This window comes from Pinus tabuliformis, chromosome 6 (genome assembly GCF_031772625.1).
Source record: "Pinus tabuliformis cultivar Carrire ecotype Pingquan chromosome 6, CPIR1, whole genome shotgun sequence".
Classification (NCBI taxonomy): Eukaryota; Viridiplantae; Streptophyta; class Pinopsida; order Pinales; family Pinaceae; genus Pinus; species Pinus tabuliformis.
The window spans coordinates 1,858,398,990-1,858,409,402 of NC_142292.1; the positions used below are offsets into that span (position 1 = coordinate 1,858,398,990).

General features: G+C 34.0%; 1 pseudogene; it reads right to left on the reverse strand.

Annotated features, from left to right (window-relative positions):
* Positions 1-2,271: 2,271 nt before the first annotated feature.
* Positions 2,272-7,193, reverse strand: LOC149266496 (protein NODULATION SIGNALING PATHWAY 1-like; annotated as a pseudogene).
* Between the last annotated feature and the right edge of the window lie 3,220 nt (positions 7,194-10,413).

Sequence of the window (10,413 nt, forward strand, 5' to 3'; positions counted from 1 at the left end):
AGGATCTCAAGGTACTCGATCCCTTCCAGGATCACAAGTACCATGCCAAAGCACATACTCTTGGGACAGACAATTTTCAATACCATGGTCTAAACCAAGGCCTAGTCTTATAATGGAGGAAATATTGTTGGAAGAAAAGCTTGAAGAGTTTCTGGCAAATGTGGAAGAAAAATTGTTAGAGTCTATGTTAAAGGCAACAACACCTTCAAACCAAGGTCTTACAATGCCATCACCAAGCCTTCATGGAATAGATGGCAGCAATCCAAGTCTTGTTCCAAATTTAGGATCTTTCTCTCGCACTCCAAGAAACACCTCCCAAAGGACAACTATGATGTCTCCAATCTCACAAAATCTTTATGCACCACCTAAACAAGGATATGGTGACCTCCCCCCTTCGATGTCATTGGGGAAATTCGTTGAAGCCTTTCAAAACTTGGGTACTTAACCTCATATTGAGTAATGGAGCAATCAAATAAGGTAGTCGTTATCTCAAGTTTTTCTTAATCCTCTTGTTCAAAAAATTGAAAGCAGTCATGGCCAAGTAATATATTTCTCAAAATATACTTAGTCTCAAATGTATAATTTTAATTTTTTACATATCAAATTTGATTTTTAATATTGATTTATGTTATTTCCAAGATGGGTTATGCAAACAGCAACAAAGCTTGGGATTTCTATCACCTTAACATAAGTACGTAGTAATGTGCCAAATTTTGGAGTCTCTTCTGCTGCTTCATCTGATATTGTTTCTAATGTGTGGAAGACAACATTTACCACTGATGAGGATGGAATTCTTCATTAATTGTGTGCTACTCTCATACAAGCAAGAGATGATCCTCCTAGTAAGTTGCATTACTTAAAAGTGTTTGGTGTGTATTTTATAATGTTAAAAGGTTGTGCACTACGTTATAAGTCACTCTAAAACCTCAATATTTCTATCTCTGATGAGTTCTCTGCAAGCTAAATGTTTAAGTCCTTGATTTTGGGTCACTTTTAGGCTTTAAATGTTTAGGTTTCAAATAAATAATGCACTGCTCCACCTTTTAACATGTTTTTGCTTTAACATATTTGAACAATTTCTATTCAAATTGTATTCTTTGTATCTATAATTATTGTGTGTTGCATTCTATCTTGAATGTAGCTCCACGGCCATCTTTACTGAGACTTCAACCTCCAAAAGAGAAACCTTTCAATCCTCTTATTCAAGAATGTTTGGATGTCGTGACTAAGCATCAAAGGTTGTGTGCATTGATGAAAGGAGAGTGGGTTAACGGGTTGTTACCAAAAACTAGTGTTCGTGCAGATTACACAGTACAACGGATTAAAGGTAAAAACATATTTAAGTGTGATTTTGAGTAATACCAATCTCACTTTCCGATTTTCTCAATCAAGTGGTAACTTCCAAAGTATAGTTCTAATTTGTATGGGAAAATGTGTAGAACTTGCATAAGGAACATGTGTGCGAGTTTGAGGGAAGAGGGGAATTTTATAACAAAGTAAAGAAAAGGTGGACTCTGGAACTACCCACAGATTCACAACTTCTTATGTATTTTTTCTATTAACTTTTGGAGCATCCTCAATGGATGTTGCATGTGGAAACTACTTCTTATCCAAATACATAGTCAAACAATAATCCTTTATTTGTCAATATCCTGCCACCCAAAAAAATATTTCTGGAGAAGTATGTTGCAGTTTTTCCATCTGTTACTATTGTTTTTTATCCCGGAGCATGTGTGCTAGTAGTTGGAAAGCAGAGTCGTCGTGTTTTTGCACTATACTAGGATAAAAAGTTGCAGTTCTCTCTTCAGGCTACATTGACCAAAGCTAAATTATCTAGTTTGAATGAGATCAATTTTCTCACATATAATTAGAATAAATGTTGGATTATTTGTAAATTCTACTAGAAAATATACCCAAAAATCTCCAAAACATATAACAGGTAGACTACCACTTGTATATATAGGGTGAAGGTAAAACAACCAAAAATGATGTTAAGGTTCTTATGTGAAACTACAACACAATGATTTTAATTGAGCATCAAATGATGAATAGATTAAATTTTCATTTTTCCTTTATTATTTGCATCCTTTCTTCTATCAGTTAAATATAAGCATTGAATTTGATCCAAAGTACAAATTCAAGAGACCAAAGTTTACGTACATTTCTATGTATGATACGTATGAAACTGATACGTATGAAACAAGAATATAGAAGTTAATGAAAAAAAAGATGCATAATATTTGCAAAATATGAGTGAAACAAGGAGTTTGCTCATGTAGGCTCATTCAAATATGGCTTCCACAAAGAGAAAAAGGTGATAGTATGACTCCTCCAACACAAATAAATATACCCATCCTCCAAATGCATCTCCCAATTTGAATCATGTTTACGAAAAATGGCTCTTGCACAATGAATTATTTTGTCACTAGGGATATGACACACAAATCCCCCTTCCCTAACTCTAGTGACCCACTTCAATTGGCTCTCTTTTCTCTCCATACGAGAAGCACCATCATATCCTACATTATTAACTAACCCCAAGCCAACCTTGCCTTCAACCATACGCCTCTCCTTGCACTCTTTCCCCTTCAAACATACGTTGTTGGAATCCAATAATATTCATAGATGATCTACAAAATTCTTAAATCTTTCTATGAAATCAAGAGACGAATGGTATATATCATTATCAATCAAGAAAAATACTTGGGGATTTAGGTCCTTTATGAATTTGATGAACTTGTCATGAGGGTGAACTTATGTTAATTGATTGTCTTTTACTTCATTTTTGTCCAATCCCTCTCCTAAGAGCTGATGAAGACGAAATTATGCACATATAGCTAATTCCTTGTATTCTTTGACCCCTAGGGATTTCACTGGTAAGGAAATCTAGGGGTTGTGCAATGACATTCACTTTCATATCAAGATTCAAAGTCTTTTCATACCTCTTTAAATGGTTAGGGAAGTCATTGGAAGGAGTGCTAGCTGAAAAGGGTTCCCCAAGAGTGTCTAATATGATAGTTAGACTTTGGAGACTAGGAGGCCCAGGTGGTCTTCTAGCCAATTCCTCCATGAATGTGGGCCATTGTATTCCATGAACAGATTTATTGGTCTTGTCTTCAAAGGCTTCGAGAAAATATTTATTGGCTATGGTGTACAACAACTAATACCATGGACTTACCTCATGAAACTTGATGAGAGGTGAATCTCGAGCAAGGAAGAGATGTGTTGGGATGCATGATCTCAGCAATGAAAAATCTCAGCCCATGTGCTACAAGCCTATGGTTTTCATCACCTAAGATTGATGCAAGATCATGGAAGACCCATATGAGATGTTGAATGCAAACAATTTTATTGTTGGTTATAACCACTACACAAGAGTTTAGTAGTTGTTCAACCCATATTGATTCATTGGGATTATTAGGTGGACTACTCTAGCATCCACCTTATCTTCCTTTGATTTTTCTATTGCTAATGATGTTATTATTTTTGTTTTTGTTTCCTCTGGCATCCAAACGTAATTGATTGTCTGATTCTTCTCCATGCATAGAACTTAATTTTTGAGACCAGGCAGTGGTTTCCATGACCCAAACTCTCTCCTATGTGGGGAGAGGCTGCATTTGTTTCAAAGACATTTTAGAGTTTTCCTTTAGTAGATTCACCTGCGACTATAACTATTTTTCTCTTCTTGTTTATCTTGTAGAATCCTCCATGTCATTTTTTATTCAACAAAGAAACAAATTAATCATTTTTGGTTTTATAGGCAAATGTGATGAGCCCCAAAAATGGATAATTATTTGGGCTCATTCAACCTCCTAATTCGACTTAATCCACCATTCTCATTAGTTTATTGCATGTTTTTTATTATATTTATGCTAATAGAGTGAATTGGGTTAGTCATTATGCCAACAAGTCTAATGGGTGCTTTGTGTAGTCTTTTTGGTCAACTTGGAGACAAAATTGAATGTTTTAATGAGCACTTGGCAGCCAAATTCGTGGGAGAACAAGGGAGAGGATTTGTAGGAAGGTGTCCCCTTCATTTATGGGCCCTTACCTTGAATTCTCCACCATCAGCTCGGAGTTCAAGGGCCACCAAATCAATTAGCACAAGGGCAGCCAAGCAAGTCAAGTAGGACTGCTGTTAACTGCAAGTTTTGGGCAGCCGAGTCCCTAAAGTTTAGGAGGACTGTTGGGGTCCTCAATTTGTATAAATAAGAGGGCTTAGGGCCTCATTTCAGTTAGTCACTTTATAGTCGTTTTGTAGCCAGTAGTTAGTCACTTTTTAGGCAGTAGATTAGCTTTGCTTTCAACACATTTTCAAGTTCTCCTTGTGGACAATTTTTGGAATGTAACATTTCTTTTGATCAATAAAGATGAATCCAGCTTTGCACCAGCTCTAAATCTCTCTTAGGAGGCTGTAGCTCTTGGGGTTGGGCCCATCTCAAGTGCCCAGTACCTCCTTTGTTTACTTTCATGTGTCTTTGCTACATTCTTAGAATAAAATCTGCTATTTAGATTTAAATATTCTGTTGTTATTTAGGTTGCTTTTGATGATTAAAAAGGTTTTTCATGTTCAGATTTTCTTGATAGGTTAATCATAGGGAAGATCTTCAAAAAAAGGCTACCAAACACCTTGGATCTCACCTCCCCCTCAGTGGAATCATGAGCTGGGACCAATGTGACTTTGCTGCCAACAAAAATGTTGTTTTGCTTTGCCATGCAATTCTTAGTGTTGGAATCCTCTTTTGTAGATGTTGATATTAGTAGTGTTTAAATGCTTCAGTTGATGATTTCTTAGTGGCATAAGTTAGTTCACGCATTTCATTTCGAATAAACTGCTGTTCATTTCCTTTTGTTGTTACTTAGGTCAGAATAGAGTAAAGTAACTAGGTCATAGGTTTTATAAGTGTTTGTTTGTTCAGTTTGAAAAACCACTTGCAGAGTACCTATTACCCTTCCTTACCTGCACATACTCCATCCAACCTACCTGTTTCATCCTTCACTCAGAACCCTTACCTTACATTTACCTCATTCACTTACTTTTCCATGATTCTCATCTTCTTGTGCAACATCGTTTCATCCCTCAAACAAATCTCACCATCTGCGCCACTCCTCAACTCCATCCTCCAAGTCTTGAACTCCCCTACACCCCCATTTCACCTCCATACTCATTCCTCCACCTTTTTCCCTCCATCCATTCTCCAAAATCCTCTTTTCGGAACATCCTGTAGAAAATTACAGAACATCCTGTAGAAATCCCAGAACATCCTGTAGAACCCCTGCAGACTTCCTGTAGAAGCTCACGAATGAGGTTTCTCGATAGAAAAACTCTGTGGAACTCTCTGGAAGGGTGCTAGGGACCCCTTAGGCCCTCTCTAAACCTTCCCGACCTCCTCCAAGCATTTCCTCTCGCCAATCCACCTCTGCACAGTAAAACAATAGTTAAAAGCACATGCATGATAATTCTAACAACTTATTCAAAAATACAAAAAGATGTTTTCTTCAGATAGAGGTAGTCTAGACACATGTATTTTACCTTCATAGAAGTAATGGCATCTCTTTCAATAGTTTTCATGCTCTCCTTTGCGTCAGTAGGACTAGCTAGTAGAATTAGGGTTTGCTAGGGTTTGTGTTTCTTTTTGGCTTTCATTTTCTTTCCGCAAGTAGATTAGCTTCCTTTGAGTTAGCTTTCATCCATCAGTTAAAAAGCTTCTTCTAAGAGCTTATAGAAGTTGGCTTAAGCCCCTAGCAAACTTGTGCCAGTTGACCAAGTGACAGCTGCGGCAAGAGCTAGTACTTGTGCATATAGCACCGTCGCTTCCAAGTTTGTTACGAACTACCGGGTTGATAAAATTAAAGAAGGCAGTTCCAGGAGTTGTAGCATTATTGCTGCAATACTGTGGCCCACCAAAATGCACATAAGAAATATATTTGGTCAAAATTGTGGAATGAACAACAAAATCAATAGCAGAAATATCACTAGTGTCTTATTCTCCATTGTCTACCTAGAAAAATATAATCCATAACATAGAGATTTAAGGTGAGGGGAATTATAAGGGAAAGGAGAAACATATCTTATTTCAAGTTATTTTGATTTACTCATAATTAGAAAATAATCCTTGAAGATCAACATAAATAGTAGAAATAACAAGAGAGTAAATCCACTCCAATGTTATAATTGTTTGCTTCAGAGCCTCTTCCAAAGAATGAGCCTCTCATATGAAAAATAGTAAAACAAATTTCATAAGTAGTTTAGAGAGTTGGTGTCTTCTCTAGTGGTCCACTTCCAGGAAAGGAAATTGTCTATTGTGCTAGAATTTGCATGGAGATGGATGTGAGTAAGTATATCCCAAATAAAATGTTATAATTGTTTTCTTCAAAGCCTATTCTAAAGCATGATCCTCTCATCTGAAAAATAGTAAAAGAAATTTCCTAAACAATTCAGAGAGTTTGTATTCTTTGTACGATGGTCCTCTTTAAGGAAAGGTGATTGTCCCCTGTGCTAGAATTTGCATGAAGATGGATGTGAGTAAATATCTCCCCACTAAAATGAAATTAACTTTAGATGAATTTATATGGACCCAACAAAGTTCTTGACTGTTAAAACTTGAATTTTCAATGAAAATTTTTTCATGAATTGGGACATCCCCCTCCCTCTGTTCTTAATGTTCCAAATGCATGGTTACAGGAAAAAGAGGATGTTCATTGGATTGTGGTCGAGTAGTTGAGATAACATGTGGTGGAACTAAAGTATCAAATAATGACATAATCATTTCAGAAAGTCTATCAGCCTCCCAATATATGTAGATATGTGGTTATAGTAGCAAGTAAAATATCATTTAAACTAGATATTTGTATATACATAATGGAGGCCTCCACTAAATAGGTTATGTAATAGTGGGCTCTAAAAAAAATCTCATATATTTTAGCATATTTAAACCAAAGAATTAGAAATATTCCAAAGAGGTATTAGTTTAGTGATATACATAGTGGAGGGCTCCAAACATTAAACACATAATCATGGGCTCCAAAATTAGATCTCATAGATTTTAACAAATTTAAACCTAACTATTAAAAATATTCCAAAGAGGCATTAGTTCAGTGGTGAGAAATTATGCCCCAAACATATGATGTGAACCTCAAAGAGAAGAGCCAAGGTACAATTCCTGAGTGAGTTTGGGAGAATACATACCCATCATGATGACTTTCAGAGGGACAAGAATGGGTGCAAGTCCCAAGCAATTTCAGCAAAAAATGACTTCCCTTATGAATTTCAAAGGAAAAAACAAATACACACCCCTCATGACTTACAAAAGGACAATGATGGGTGAAAGTCCCGGGAAATTTCAGTAGAAGGGGCTTCCCTTATGAATTTCAAAGGAAAAAAATAGATACGCACCACTCATGACTTATAGATGCATAAGGGCAAGTACAAGTCCTAGGAAATTTCTAGAAAATGTGCATCCCTCACAAATTTCGATTGGAAAAGACCTAATGCATCTTCCCCTAGAAATTTTGGTGAAATATGTAAGTTTATTACAACGAGGTGGGTGAAATATTATCACTCTCCTAACTCATAAGATATTTCTATCCACCAATTTTATGTTCTTCTATATACCTAATATAATATAGAGTGTACAATTTGGTTTTCTATCTCACTTTCCTTCTTGTGAGATTGTTCTCATTGCTCTTTCAATTCAAGCACATATCAATAAGGTTTATTTCCTTGTTTCTATTACAGTATGAGTTTTGTTTGGTTGAGGTATTATTATATTTTATCTTAATTACAATATGAGTTTTGTTTGGTTGAGGTTTTTTTTTTTTTTTTTGATAAAGTGTATTCCTATTTATTCAATTTAACCGTCTTGCATTCAATTCTTTCAATGAGTGGGTATTGGCTACATGGTCCGCAGATAAAACAATGAAACTTTTTTATTTGTGCAAGATAACCAATTATTTGCATACCTTTTCTTTTCACAAGTATGTGATTTGTCTGGGTCTAATTCATTTTCTTGTTTATGGAAGTATCATCCTGAATTTCTATGATGTATGTGGAAACTTGAAATGCTATATCTTTTTATGTGGAGGTACTTCGAAATTGGAATGTAAATGGATTTCTTAAAATATAATATAAGGAATTGAATATCATTTTATTCTTCTTAAAATGAATTGTAAAGAAGAGAGTTTTCCTCCAATATTTTTACCATTTTATTTGGTAGAACACATGGTATAGAATGATGCACTACTCCTTTTCTCATTATGTTTGGAATTTATACCGATTAACTGGTGTTTTTTGTAACTTCATTGTTGTTTGTTTTATACCAATAAATTCATTTCTAGTTTGTTTAGTTACCAATATAAAATAAGCTTCATTATACGAATATAAATTAAGCTTCATTGTGTAGCTTCATTGTTTGTTTTATACTAATAGCTTCATTTTTGTTTTATATGAATAGTTAGTTTTGTGTAGCTTCATTGTTGTACAATGTTGATCATAAAATAGTATTAATTCTTATGGTTTATGGAAAATATGGATGAGAATTAGGATTTGGATATATTGGGAATGTCTTTGTTTTTTAAACATATACTTTTAGGATGTAAATGAATATGAAAGAAGAAAATCAAGTGGGTACATTTGGTTAGATACATTGGAAGGGGGTATAAATGACATAGTTTTAGAAACAATTCCAAAATGCCATTTGTTTGGAATATATGACATTTTTGGTAGGTATGTGGAGATAACATGCGAAAATGATACTATGGAGTACAACTAGTTAATGATGGACTTATTTTTATTTTTTTGACTCACAAAGGAGAGGCAAGGCCAAGATGCAACCAATCAATCATTATGTTAGTAGGAATTTTACTTCCTATAGACACTAAAGATCATGGAATATTGGGACATGTTACCCACCCACAAGTATGGGTAACCATAGGAGAATTTTTTCTTTTATGATGCGATTTTCCAGCTAGTTCTCATACATTATTTATTATGTTGTCTTTTTCTTTTCATATGTTTCCACAATATATCTACAACTTGATATTTTTATTAAGTTCCCAAGGTTTTATTTTTCTATGGTGACATTTTATTTGTTTTGTTTTTACAAGTCATATGGCCACATAGTGGCCATTATCTCCCAACTAAAGAAACTTGTTCGAGATTCTTGATTTTCTGGGGAAACTTGACATTGACATAGCTGATGTTGAGGTATATGTCATATAAATCCTTTATAGTCTACTTTAGTTTATATTGCAGTATTCATCGTATTTCATGTCTTATATTCTACATTATATCTTCTTTCATTTCAGAAAAGGAACCCAATATTGATGATCAAAAGCAGTAATTGAAGAAAGAGGAGAAAAGTAACATTGGAGTGACAAATGTAGAAAGAGAGAGAGAGAGAAGAGAATCGGTCTTGTGATACGCGTGAAAATAGTATCTCGCATGAGACACACACAGAGAGACTGATGATCAAGTCTTCAAAGTTTGTGAATTCACCTACAATGCCTTGACAACTTAATGATAATGTTTTGAAGTGATGAAACAATATTTCATGTGTAAATTGCAATCCAACCAATATTAAGTTGGAAACTCGTATTGTAATACTTAACATTTCATATAATATAGTTTTTGTGGTTGAAATTATTTATAGTTGCACTTGATATTATTTAGTATTCTAATTAACATATGTAACTTTTTGTTTTCATATTAGATGAACACCCACATTGTATGACATTTTTCTAATTTAGTCGCAAAATTATACTAATTAAATTATGTTGATTAATAATGAATACATAGAATCAATCGAAAACTGATAAATTAGTAGTTTATATTGATTACTGATGAACACAAATAAACTGAATATATGACTAAATTAGGCAGTTAAAGTAAATGAAATGAATATAAACTACTAGTAGTCGTTTATATAATGAATATGAAACTACAAAAAAAATATAAATGACTATTACAAATTATAAATTTGTGATTACAAAGGACTACTAAATTTTGCATATATACAGCTTTTAGTAGCTAATTTACAGTATCTTATAATATGACCAAAATTTAGTCATATTCCTTTTGTCATTAATTGGTTTCAAGCGATGACTAAAATTTGCATATATATGACTATTAGTATCTAATTTACAGTATCTTATAACATGACCAACATTTTGGTCATATTATTTTGGTCATTAATCGGTTTTCTCGGGTCATCATATAGTAATATATTTTGTTGTATATTTGGTCATAATTGTGGCAATTAATGACAATAAATCAATGACTAAATATACTACTAAACGATAAAATTGAGATAACCAATTAATGAATAAGCTAAAAACGACTAAAATTTGGTCGTGTTATAAGATACTCTAAATTAGCTACTACTGGTCACCGACTAAAAAATGGTCATTTATATG